The sequence below is a fragment of the Muntiacus reevesi genome, chromosome 1 (genome assembly GCF_963930625.1).
Source record: "Muntiacus reevesi chromosome 1, mMunRee1.1, whole genome shotgun sequence".
Classification (NCBI taxonomy): Eukaryota; Metazoa; Chordata; class Mammalia; order Artiodactyla; family Cervidae; genus Muntiacus; species Muntiacus reevesi.
This window is the reverse complement of record NC_089249.1, coordinates 113,079,403-113,091,962: the sequence shown is the minus strand read 5'-3', so window position 1 is coordinate 113,091,962 and position 12,560 is coordinate 113,079,403. Positions and strand designations below refer to the sequence as shown.

Here is a 12,560-nt window from a genome sequence, read left to right as displayed (position 1 = left end):
CATGTAATTGTTTTTTTTTCTGAATCAAGTGTATTACTACACATATAGAAAGCTACATATATCTATATATAAATATTTATATATGTATATATAGATACTTTCTTGTTATAAAAGATGAAGAAAAATAAATTAAAAAGCCAACCCCTTCCCTTTCTTCGCCACATTGATATGCTCTTTTCATGCTGCTTTTTTTTTTATAATTGTTTTTCATATTTTCTAATTCTAATTCGTATTTTCTAAAAACCGTACTCATTGTAAGATAATGCATGCATGCTCAACTGTGTTCAACTCTTTGCAAGCCCCTGGACGGCAGTCCACCAGACTTCTCTGACGATAGAATTTTCTAGGCAATAATACTGGAGTGAGTTGCCATGCCCTCCTCCAGAGGATCTTTCTGACCTCTGGGACGTGGGATCAAACCCACGTCTCTTGCATCTCCTGCACTGGCAGGCGGATTCTTTACCACCGAGCAACTGGGCATGCCCCTTCTAAAACAACAGTATATGTTCAATTTAAAACTCTTACAAACTCCAGTAAAGACAAACATCTCACATCTTAAATAGCAGAAACTACTATTGCCCAGCAGGAACTACATTTTAGGGATTCCCCCAATAACAGCAGTGCATTCACAACTGCTTCCAAATTTTAAAACAATATCTATTTCTAAAACATTTAAACACTGGTAGTCCAGATTATTAATTTTTATTATCTTCTGTTTTCACACCAACTCCCGTTCCAACTAAAATTTCTCTTAAAGCATGCCTTAAATGTACTATTATAACTCAAAACTCAACAATACAATCTCTTACTATTCATCTCAAATATTTCTTTGGTTGACAGTACTAACAATTTAAAAAAATACCACCATAGCATAACTTTCTTGGTCTTAGTTGTCAAAGTTTTTTTTTTAAAGCTCATAAATTAAAAAAAAAAAAGCGCTCCTGTTTTTTAACAGGGTTTTCTCAATTAGTATTAGTAACTTATATGTAAACTGTGTCTCCACATAAGTTTATTTTCAACACCAAAAGACAGTATTACCAAAATGGTTCCATTCTTATATTAACTTTATACTACAAACTTAGGAGCCACATTTTCACCTGTTTTACTTTTAAACTATCCACTCTTACTCTTAACACACCCTCACTACCGTTCACCAAGATAATAACCCCTAACTGGCCGTTCTCACTTTAATCTCTTCTCTAATCATATCATATCTGGCTGCTGATCTTTCTCATTTTTCTTCATGTATTTCTGTTCAATGGCCTTTAGTAGAACTCCTTATTTCTAACACAAACTTTTTTAGATTCCTCCAGCTAGGTCACAACCTTATAAGCTTTATTTTTATCACATTCATTTAAAACAGACTCTACTTCAAACAAGGAAAATACTTGCATTCCACAATTCCCATCTCTGTGCTTTTTAACAAACCTTCACCCTAGCTGATACTCCCTTCCCTCTCCACTAATCTATAAATATCACTTATTCAAAATCTAGGTTAAAAAGTACTTTTCCCAGGAAGCTTTCACAGTCTTACTACACACTGTTCATATCATCTTGTGTAAATCCAGTGATTCAAATATTTCATTATTAAGCACTCTTCAAGTTGTATCTTAGATAATGACCTCTCTGGAGCAGGAACCACATCATTTGCTTTATATATCTGCATTCTTATCCTAGTGTGATACTAAATGAATTTTATACAATAATTAACCCAGTTAAAACAAGAGAAGGCTGGGAGAAATATAACCACAGTTAAAAGGTTTTTCTGAATACAAAAAAATTACATCTCCCAAAACCAAATTCAAATATAACATTCATTTTTTTCAAAACACAAACATAGAACTTTCTCTTAAATATTATTTTCCTACACACAAAAGTCAGGTCTTAAAGCTATAACAGCATGCTAATTATTTTGTTTGTAATATTCTAAATCTAGCCCCCAAAAGCTATTATATAAACTCTTAATATTTTAAGGATAATATATTTTTCAATGTCTAATCAATTTTGACCTCTATACTTCACAAATACAAAACCTACATAATAAAAGTTCACAGATGAGTTTTATTTCTTCAAGATAACAAAATTCTTGGAGCAAGAAATTATTAAGCAAACTTGGTACAAATTCCAAACAACAAAACTTCATATAAATACTTTCATTCATAAGCTCAAAAACATTCATAATCCAAACATTAATGAGAAAGCATTTTCATGTCCACATCTGCACAATTTACAAAACACATCTATTCCTCAAAGCTCAGCATACTAGAATGTGAAGATACATATTTTTATTGTTATGTACTTTTTATAACTTTATTATAAGAATACATGTTTCAGAAAAAAAATCTTTCTCTCAACAGCACGAATTGTTACACTACAATAAGGTTTACAGTGCTCAACAGTCATGAAAAACAATACTATAACCATTAATCCCATTTGCAAAAAAATTATTGAAGCACAAGTAAAAACCACGATCATTAATTCCATTGCAGATCAATTTACAAAGTGTCCTTCATGGATTTTAACCATTCAAACTTTTGTGCAACTCTCTAATAAGGTAGCATTCTCATTCTTTACACTTCAATGGCAAAATCTTTCTGGATGAGATTGGATACTTGCCTGTAAACGAAAGTACAAAAATTTATTTCTACCCCTACAATCACAATCAGAAATACTCAAATACCTTATTAAGCAACCTGAAATGCCTGAAAGATAACTTACATAATGCCTAGAAGCTACTAATAAAGAGGTTCCAAAAAGTAGCTATATAAGGAGGCAATCCAAGATCTCTTCTACCTACTTCTTGGCTATATGCCTAGAGGATACTGTAATGAAAGCAAGCCAGACAACTATGTTACCTATGGAGGCAATTCAAATCTCTGCATCCTAAACAAATTTTCTGGTTATAAAACCTCTAAAGGGTTACTATTAATGAAAACTAAAAAACATCTCTGATGTTGATATATATCACACAGGGGGGAAAAATGCCTACAGTACAAACTACCTATCATCTAACTTCTCTCCAAATTCATCCAACAATGCCAATAACAGTAAAGAGACAGATTCAGGCATCAACTCTCACTACACTGGGAAAGGACGGATACGCCATTAGCAAGTTTGAAAACAAGCCAAACCTATTTCTGATGATGGCGGTCAGAAAAGTGGTTACTTCTTTGAGGGAGAATTAATAGGAAGGGGCACAAGGCACCTTTTTCAGTGCAGAAAATGTTTTGTACCTTGATCCAGGTTGAAGTTACTGGGTGTATTTATTTGTGGAATTTCATTTACTTGTATTTATAAGATTTGTGCACTTAAATATATGTAAATTATATATAAGTAAAACATTTAAAAGTCACCAATAATGGTAAAATTTAAAAACCTTTTCTCAATTCTCATCCTTTTCCATCATTCTCTATCATATTTCTAGTCACAGAACATCAACAGTCCCTAAATGCAACTCTTTCCCGCTATAAGACCCACAAGGCTTTGTTAGTATTCTGCCAGCACTTTTCTTAAACTCTGCCTCATTTTAATTCACTTAAATAATAATTCAATATTCATTAACTGCTCATGTGCAAAACATAAGATTAGGCAACCTACAACATTTATCTAACACACACACACACACAGAAACCAAATTCCCTAAGTTGGATTCAAGCCACACTATTATTTGGCTTCTAATAATGTCTCCTCTTTTAATTCCCATCACTTCTTTACAGGAATGTTCTGTCCCCGGCATACTCTTTTCTCAACTATCCTTAAGACACAGTTCAATTTCTACTTTATCCTTTCTTGGTACTTGTATAGAACTTACTATCTAAATCTGCACTGTCCAAAACATGACTAATGAGCGCCTGAGTCTGGTTGGTCTGAACTGGGACGTCCTTTAAGTAGGCAACACACTGGATTTTGAAGACTTGGTGTTAAAAAAAAAAAGGAATGTTAAAAAAAAAAAAGGAATGTAAAGTATCTCAATAATGTGTACATGTTGAAATGACAGTATTTGGATATATGGGGTTAAATAAAATGAGTCAAAAATGTTAATTTTACTTATTTTTTTATCTTTTAATGTGGCTATAAAAAAATTTTAAATCACACTGTGGCTCAACATATTTCTACCTGCCAGCACTGACCTATACAACCCATTTATAGATTATAGATTTATTTGGCATCACCCAATGAGTGCAAGAAATTCAATATTAAGTGCATTCTCTTTTTATATACTAAAGATTATATATATATATATATACTAGATATTATATATATATAATATACTAAATACTAGTTATATATAGTTATATACATTTTGTGTTAAATGTCTCACCAGACAGAACTATTAAACTCATAGAATTTCTAATCCCAGAGTAATAGTTCTAATTAAGCTAGATTATTTTTCATCTTAGTCACTCACTAAAGAAAAAAGCAGCTTCCATTTTGACCAATATCACTGTACCAACGTCCAGCAGCCAAGACAAAGAACCTTTATTTGGGAGTATGAATAAACAATGTGAGCAATAAGACACCAACTGAAATGAGGGTAAGCAGAGAAATGCTTTCATAATGTTAAGTTTCATAAGTAGGAAACAAAACTTACAAATTATATAATAAGGTAAAATGGCAGATATACAGAATGAAAGGATAAGAAGGCAAAACAGAAAGGTCTAATCTGTAGTCAAAATATACCTACAATCAAACTGGGCTGTTCTACTGTTTACTGTCTATATGACCTAAATCTGAGTTTGTTTCTCTGAAAATGAAATGGGAATACATAATATAAATATATATATTATAAAGTAACATCATTATAAGGAATAATAATAGATGCTTAATCAATGTCAGTCTCATCTTCTTTTCCTTTAATACAAATTATATAGTGGTGACAAGATTATGGGTGACTTCCCCTATCTTCCTTTTCTAAACTGTTAAAAGCATTTTTTAAACAAATATTAAATTTCTAATGTTTTATACTCACATCTCTCCTCATGTGAACTTAAAAAGTACTTTTACTAGCTGCCTTTTACAATTTTCTTTAAAGTTTAAAATTTGTATTCGTAGTGGGGGAAGTAGGTGGTAGAAGAAAAACTTAAAGTGGGAAATAAGTTTAAGACTAAGCCAGCATAGACATGTGTAAAACAAAAAGTGTGGAAAGGAAAACAGCAAAAGGAAATGCTATTTGAGGAAATTCCCCTAAGTCAGACTAAGCAGTGAGAAGCTAACATTCTTCTCCTCAATCCTGCTTCTGCTGAAGCCACTCCTCACTCTCATCTGGGGTTTATATGTACTTTACATACAAATATACATAGCCACTCTCGCCTTTCTCTCTACTAATGGTCACCACCATTCTCATGGTCAAAATTTAAAGGGGAGTGAAGAAACTGAGGATGTTGAAACAAAGTAAACCAACACACTGGCTGGAAAGAACTAAAATGCACTCATTCCCAAATACATTATTATTTTCATCACTTGATAGTCATAAAAGAAAAAGTGTTCCTGAAATATTAACGCTGGTTACAGTTTTAGCTGCTAGAACTGAAGGTGCCACACTTCGGTGCCTATATTCCTTTGCAGACATAAGCCTCAAAATGGAACACTAAGAAAAGTATACAGCTTCAGATCATTGACAGGTGAAAATTTCAAGACACTGTTGGTGTTCAGTTGCTAAGATGTGTCCAACTCTTTCACCACCCTATGGGCTGTAGCCCGCCAGGTTCCTCTGTCCAAGGGATTTGCTAGGCAAGAATACTGGAGTGGGTTGCCATCTCCTTCTCCAGTCAAGTTACTGTAGAGAAAACAATTAAACAATGGTGACATTAACTCTTATTATTATTTTAATGGTTAAAATTTATTTAGCATTCATTGATACCAGAAAGCGAAGGGCTTTACTACATGAATTATGTAATATAAACCGAAACTTCTATGAAGATATTATTCAATCTACCTGCCTAGAGCTAGATCTTAACCCCACCAGTTTTACATCCTCTTTTTAAACCTTATCCTCCCACCCTGCACAAACTAATCAACAATAATAAGGATTCATCCCCCTCCCCAATAATTGTGACGTTTTCAAAGTACTAGTTATGTTTAACATCTTCCTCAAGAAACTGATGAAAAAAATATTATGCTTTCAAGTAAAAGGGTAAATAATCTGGAAAAAAGATAAAGTTTTTCATCTTTTATAAATATTAGAAAAATAATTGATACAAAACAGGTAAATACACTTTAAAAACTGTGCTTTAATCACAACACTTTATTAGGCACTTTTAAATTTTCCTTTTGACTCATAACATATTTAGTTTCCTGACTTTGTACAAAGTCTTTTAAAAGCCATGTTTTCCCATAGATACAAAGAATAGAGTGGTTGCCAGAGTGGGAAAGGGCATGGGCAAAATAGGTGAAGGAAATTAAAAGGCACAAACTTCTAGTTTTACAATAAGTCAGTCATGGGGAAGTAGTATACAGCATAAGAAATATGGTCAATAATATTATAATAACTTTGTATGTGGTCTGATAGTTATTAGACTTATTGTGGTGAAATGTTGACCACTAAGCTGTACACCTGAAACTGAAGTAATACGGTACATCAATGACATTTCAATTAAAAAAATATATATAAAACTGCATTTTCAACCTCAATGAATGACATACACACTAAAAAGCCTAACACCTAAAACCTTATGTTCATTACTCTAACCAACTTCACTTATACCACAATTTAGACTAATAGGAATCAAATTTCAAGGAACAAATCAGTCGTCTATACTTTTCACAAAGTTACTTATAAAATCAGAGTTCCAAGAATTCCAAACGAAATGGGAAGGTTACAGCTTACAAACAGGTAGGGCAAAAGACTGGTAGAGGAAGAGTGCAAGGGCAATGCTTTGAAACACTAATCTCAACACTGCCTCACTTTCCCTCACCTGAGAGAAGCAAGCACTGCCGCTGCTGCCCTTGCCGCCTTCTTCTCTTCCTCTTGAAATCCTCTTGGAAATTCCTCCTGGACTTTTCTCCTGGGAAGTTATCTCACAGGACTGCTAACATTTCTCAGTAGTCTACCTTTTATTCTTAACTTAACAGAACAAAAACACACTAACTCCTTTTAATCACATAAGAGTTCCTAGTAAATTCAAAGAAAATAGTAACTCAGCAGTTTAGCTTCAGCAGATCTAAGAAAAAAATTAAACAGTACAGCAAGTGAGGCCCTAGAAAGAAGAATACACTTTTTTCATGTAGACTCCATCTATCTGAAGAAAGACCACAAATTGAATTTAGTGTTCTGGCTTTGAGATTTCAAGGGATCTTTATCTTGGTGTTTCATTTTGTTTTAAGAGGCGGAAGAAGAGAAATACTTTAGTCAACCAGCAGGGTGAGCTAGTGCTAGAATCAGTTTGATTATTCTCAATTTGATTACTCTCAGTTCTTTCAAAATTCAATGGTGCAAATGGCACTATCAAAAGCAGCTATTCCCACCTAATAAACCTGAATTAAAAGACTTTACTTTTAAAACTGCTTCAGTCAGTGCTACATAATTTTGTTTAATATTTACAAAGCAGACTATACCAGAGAGATTAATAACAAATGTCTAAAAAAAGAGCTTATTTGAATATTTAAAATATTATACTATCCATCCTTTATCATTATGTTTTATAAACTATAAATCAAAAACTTAAAAAACTGCTAAAACTAGTGTTCTATAAAATTAGGGCTAGGTAATTCAACATTTCAATTTCTGGATTCAGTTTGCTACAGCTAGCTGCCTTAATATATGCCTGAAAAGCAGTCATGAGAAAAGCATCTCCACAAGAATGAAATCCCCTGCTTTCCCTTAGAATCACATTCTGAGAAGAGCCTAAATAAGTAACCCTTACACCAGCAATGCATTTGGGGTGAAAGAAAGATGAACCTGATCTCTTCTAACAACCAATTTCTGTAAACTGTTTAAATGACAAGTAACTCCACAGCTTCAAGTAACTGTCTTGTATTTTCCCCTCCTGTTACCCAATATAGTCTCAACTCAACTACAATAAAACCCTCACTTTCTTGTAACTCAAATGACAAACGAAACCTGCAAAAAGTTTAATGTCTGCGGGCAACAGACTCACTTCATAATTACAAATAATCCAGAAGTAATCCTAATTATCACAAGACCAAAGTATATTTAAATCCATTCACATAGTGTTGCAAATTAAGAAATATATTAACTTTCGTAGAACAATCAATAATTTAAATGAGCCTTAAATGACCCATAAAAACATTAAAACATAAAGACAATGTACCTGTTGTTGTTAAACATATCCAAAGATGTTAAAGATAACTGTGGGACCCCATCATAAATGATTTTACTACTTGTTGAATTTCCTAACAGATCTTACAGATTCACTATTCAACAGTACACTAGATAGTCTTAAGTTGCTTTTAACGTGCTCAAAGTGGCATGTCCATTTATCCAACTAAAATGCTATTAGAAAATGAAAGGCAGTAGCATCTACCTCATTTCTTTTTTTTTTTTTCTACCTCATTTCTTATGTAACAACTGGTAGTAACTGCAATTACTTCACAGCTACCTGTTTTGTGAAGTTTCTAAGTCAAGATTATTTTGAAAACCTCAAAATTCAAAAGCAACACTGCTTTGATTATTTTGTATCTGAATTTGTTTCACTTTGGAAGTCACTTTAAAACATCACCATATCAAGTTAAATACATGTTTTCAATTACTGTCACAGAATTTCTCATCAGTATAACAGTATCTAAATAACAAGTACTCTTAAACATACTCCCTGTTTTGTTTTATAACCATGATTAGTTACAGATGGTCACCTCCTTATCCCAGCAATGTGACCAATGAAAATACCAATGAGATGGAAGTTGAGAGACGATTCTGGGCATAATGATGCGTTAACTTAATCATCTTTGACCCTCAAAATATTGTAAGAGAGGGTAATACCAATTGTTCTCTAAGATTCCTTCTAAGCTAAAACTATATGATTCAATGATAATTTTGCTGATAGTAATGTATCCCTCATTAATACAAGATTGTTCTCTATTAGGAGAAAAGTTAAAAGAGGGGGCAACATAAAACAAGTAAAATCAAAGTTTTAAGAAATGCTGAAAAGTTTAAATTTCAATTCAAACAGATCTAAAGTTAGTTATATAAGTCTGTTTATCCCTTCAATAAAGTAATTTAACTTGCTAATGTGACCTGGCCAAAACATTAGTTGTTTCCAAATTTTGTATTTAGAATATTACAAATATACAAAGTATGCTGTAGATGTAGGTGCCGTATAATTTTAAATTATGTTAGAAATTCTAAAACTCACACCACCACAATTTTGACAGCAATGTAAATATATACTAGGAATGTACATTAATACTAGTCAAGGCTTCATGCTTTACCTATTAAAATATCTAAACTAAATTGTAACTTCTTTATAAACACTCACTTTTCCTTACAAAATCTATGGATGTAAATATTGGTGCCATCAAGTTTCCTGGATACTTACACATACGACTGAAGGCAAACAGCAGGTTTCCTTTCTTTGAGAAATTTGAGTTGTCTATTTTTTGAAATGCTCTTTTTCTTGTGGGACCAAAACTATGTAACTAAACTACTGCAGAGAGGCAATACACTGTTAAGGCAAATCTAATCTATCATCTGGATGCAACAAGCCTGGCATTAGTTAGGACTGGCCAGAATAGATGATGGTGATTTGGTTATTTCTGCGGACAGTATTATTAACTTGGATAAGAAACAAGACCATCAAGGACCTCAACTGTGTTTCTCTCGTTGAGGACTTCTCAAGGACCACACAAAATCTTCTCTAGACATGAAAGTTTTATAACAACTAATTTGTATCAGTATTACTTAAACAGTTCAAGAAAAGTTTTCCACTAATGTTGCTAAACCATGGATGGATCCCAACACGAGAGTCGTCTGTGGAAGTCTCGTAACAAGAAACCGTTAGTTCCACCACCTAAGTTTCCAATCACTGAGAAGGGTCTGGGACAACTCATCTTCAGGTTCACGGGAGAAGTGGAGCACACCTGCTTTCCTCTGGCAGAGATTAAGCTCCCAGGGACACAAAGGCCAGGGAATCAGACCTGGAGAAGCAAAAAGCTTTAGCTGGACACCCACCAAGCCCCTGGCAACCCACTTTGAGCGATTTACCTCTTGCTGTTACTTCCCAGGCACCTAGCGGCATATGATCTTGCAGAACACGGGGAGGGGAGGGCTATGCGGTCCTGGTCCCACGTTAGGGGAGGGGTGTGTACAGTAACGCCAGAGCCTACGCTTCTGGCCGAGACGGAGCAGCCCCGAGGAGAGGGGGTTGGTGACTGCTCTCGGACCGCCCCGTTACTCAGTGCATTGCAATGGCGACCGCCAGACTCCCCAAGCCGCCTGATCTCGGCCCCCTTCCCCCTACTGCTCACTGGCTGCTCGGCTTCATGTGACTAAACAAAACCCCCAAGTCTAGTGCCCAGCTCAACCCCTTTGTGTCCGCTACCGGATCCTCCGACGCCGCCGTGGTAAAAATCCCCCCTCCCCACCTCCGCCGAGTCCCGCCCCGCGGCGGCGGCCGCCGCTCACCTCAGGTTCCGCCGCCCCCCGCGGCCGCCGCGGCCGCCGCCTCCCCGAACCCGGGGCCCGGGCTCCTTGTGTAGCACCAACTCCGCCTCCTCGGCCGCCGCCGCCATCTTAGCCTGTGCGGCAAAATGCGTCCTTTTGGATGGTTGGGACCCAGCCTAGGGCGTAGCTCCCCGGGCCCAAGCGCCTAAGGCCGGGTCCCCCAACTTCTTCCGCCACCCCCAGTCCCGCCGCCGCCACAGCCCAGAGGCCCGAAACCCACACGGGCCCCGGCGATTCCGACCAAATAACCCCTGAAACTCACAGTTTGGTGCCGTGTGCGTCAAACCGGGGCGACGTTGGGAGCGCGCGGCGTCCCCGCGTCACACGCCGCTCTGTACGCTACTCGGCTCCAACGGCCCCCCTCCGCTCCCCGCTTTTCGCTTGCGGCCCCGGTTCCCACGGCGCAGGCGCGCTGCTTTCCCGCCTCTTACCGACCTACGGGCCGCGGGGGCGGCCAGCGAGGAGCTCCTGGGCGGCCTCGCGCTGGTGGAGCGTCTGGGCCAATGACACCAACCCGGGCAGCAGAAACAGTGCGCTACTGTTCTCGGGTGCCAGAAACCCAACAAGGTCACCTCCCCCAGCGCTGACCTAATCACTCTCAAGGAGGTTCCCGCCCCAAAGTAGGCACGCTCCAAATATGGTGGTGCCCAAACTCTGCAAGACCCAAACACTTAGGCAAGCCTAGGCCCTTTAAGGTGGAACAGACCCATATTTGAGTTCCACGATCACGAGAGTGACACAATTCCTTTTCTTTTCCTACTCTTGGGGAAAACAGCTAAAGAACCCAAGATTGCCGGTCACAACCGGCATGGCAGAAGAAGTTTTCTGGATCTTAAGGGGACCAATGTTGGGAGATGCTTGATGAACAAGCAGAGCATCAAACGTAGTATCTCAGTTAGGGTAGGAAGGTCTGCCCTAAAAGGTGCCCTGGCTTTGGTCCAATTTGATTCTGAGGATACTTTCTCCCTGCCTTACTGAATGTGCTATGAGTCTCCAAATTAAAGTTCTATAAGAAACACCTGATATACTGGTTACCCTTCAAACAATTAGTAGCCTAGGGAGTTCTAAAAAACTTGAAACAAGTATCCACCTCAGAATCTGAGGACAGCCTCATAGACCACACTTTGAGAAACACTGATGAGGAGTTACTCTTTGCTTTTAAACTGAGCCAGCAAAAAGTTGCTAACATGTTTGACACAAATCAAAGGTCCCTGAGGAATCTACTAGTCCTGCCTTACTAAGTTCTTTGGCTGTTCTGAATCTCTGGGTTCTCACTTGGAAAAAAAAAAAAAGCTTTCATTAGATGTTATTGGCATTCAGAGGAATACACTGTAATTGCAAGTATTTGATGAGAATGAGAGACATTCTCTTTCCTATAGGATGGTGACTTCATCATCATTATCAGCAAACATAGATTCCAAATGACAGGTATTTATACTTGCTGAGTTAGTTAATAATAATAGCTAATACTTTGGAGTGTTTACTGTTTACCAAGCATTGTTCTAACTCATTTAACTTCATTAAAACCTAATGAGGCAAAGAGATGTTAGGTAATTTTCTCAGCGCCACACAGCTCTTGGACTGAACTCTTTCAAAATACAAATTTTTCTTCTTCATTTACACAAATGGGTAAGCAATAAAATGTATATTTTCGACCAATTTGGGGGAGTTGCCTTGTGAGTTATTTCATTTGCAGAATCCATTAAAATTGGACATTCTCAGTTTACTATTGGACTTACAATAAATAAAATTTTAATGTCCTATGGAAATTCTTATAACATTTATCACTACCAAAGCAGTTACCAACAACAACAATAAAACTCTGTTGTGAGTGTACACCCCTAACTGACTGATGGGCATCAGATCACACAACCAGCAAATAGAATCACTTAGAACTCAACCATGATGAGAAACTTGTCTCACTAATGAAACTTTTTGTTTA

At 36.8% G+C, this 12,560-nt stretch overlaps 1 protein-coding gene across 17 annotated transcripts in view; it reads right to left on the bottom strand.

The window, feature by feature from the left end:
- The window catches only part of ZNF644 (zinc finger protein 644), a 100,890-nt gene extending 89,721 nt beyond the window's left edge, over positions 1 to 11,169 (bottom strand). For 5 of the 17 annotated variants that reach the window (XM_065909019.1, XM_065909089.1, XM_065909002.1 and 2 more), the window contains exons 1-2: positions 10,580 to 10,698; positions 9,495 to 10,092 (exon numbers count right to left, since the gene is read on the bottom strand). The gene's annotated coding sequence lies outside the window, so the exon portion shown is untranslated. Of the gene's footprint in view, positions 1 to 6,914; positions 7,112 to 9,494; positions 10,093 to 10,579; positions 10,699 to 10,880; positions 11,025 to 11,049 lie in introns of those variants that run through there. The other 12 variants (XM_065909011.1, XM_065909038.1, XM_065909081.1 and 9 more) reach the window with 12 other exon arrangements.
- Between the last annotated feature and the right edge of the window lie 1,391 nt (positions 11,170 to 12,560).